Source organism: Octodon degus, unplaced genomic scaffold, assembly GCF_000260255.1.
Source record: "Octodon degus isolate 3935 unplaced genomic scaffold, OctDeg1.0 scaffold00019, whole genome shotgun sequence".
Taxonomy (NCBI): domain Eukaryota; kingdom Metazoa; phylum Chordata; class Mammalia; order Rodentia; family Octodontidae; genus Octodon; species Octodon degus.
The window spans coordinates 12,990,404-12,991,339 of record NW_004524595.1 but is presented as its reverse complement, the minus strand read 5'-3'; the positions used below and the strand labels follow the sequence as shown (position 1 = coordinate 12,991,339).

The 936-nt window shown below is 42.4% G+C and overlaps 1 protein-coding gene across 1 annotated transcript in view; it reads right to left on the bottom strand.

The window, feature by feature from the left end:
- Matn3 (matrilin 3) overlaps positions 1-936 on the bottom strand; it is a 34,232-nt gene that overhangs the window by 25,794 nt on the left and 7,502 nt on the right. The window lies entirely within an intron of this gene.

Here is a 936-nt window from a genome sequence, read left to right as displayed (position 1 = left end):
CAGTCTTTTTCCATATAGAGAGGACTTTCTCCACCCAGAACAGCAGGCCTTTTATGCCAGATGAAAAAGATCCCCACTCACCACTCACTACTTTCTGGCCCAACCCCAGGGGCAGCTCTGACACCCAAATGTGCCACTGATGAACACCCGGGCGGGACAGCTCTCTCCTACAAGCCTAGGGAGCTTTCCTGGGAGAAAGCAAGCCACTTTCTTTTTTGGAAACCAGTGAATGCCAAGTAGATGCCACCAGAGCCATCGAGGGACTGTGAAGGTACAGTGTCCCAGGACAGGAGAGACAAGGTGATTCCAGCCATACATGGCCAAGATGAAGCTCCACAGCCCCAGTCCAAGACTTCATCTCCCATTTCCCAACAAACTGGTGACCACTGGGTCTCACATTAATTCTGAGTTAACTTCCTGGAAATGTACAAGTGCTGTCTTACACAATTGTCTCACTCCCGCCCCCAGAATGTTACTGGAGGTTAGGGAAGGGGTACCTTTGTCTTTGTGTCTGCAGTGACCAAAAAATATGTACTCGATAAACAAAAGTGGAATAAATTATATACCAAAAGATATCCATATTTAAAAATTCACTTGGTCTAGAAATTTGTCCACACTTGTTTGGATAATTCCATAGAGGACTTCAAAAGATGATTCCAAAATAAAAGGTATAACAGGAGTCCTTAAATCATAATTCTGATCAGTGACTAAAAATAAACTCCAGGACTGAACAGATTTACACTGATGTACCTGGCTAACACATACAAAGATTTCAACGAAATCAGCATTTTCATATTCAAACTCTATCTAAATGCAAAAAAAAAAAAAAAAAAAAAAAGGGAAAGGAAGGGAAAGGGAGTGACCGAATGATTTTTAAAAATCTGCTTCTTCTTGCGTCTGTCACATGAGCCAAGCCACATCTTTCCAGTGCCTAAT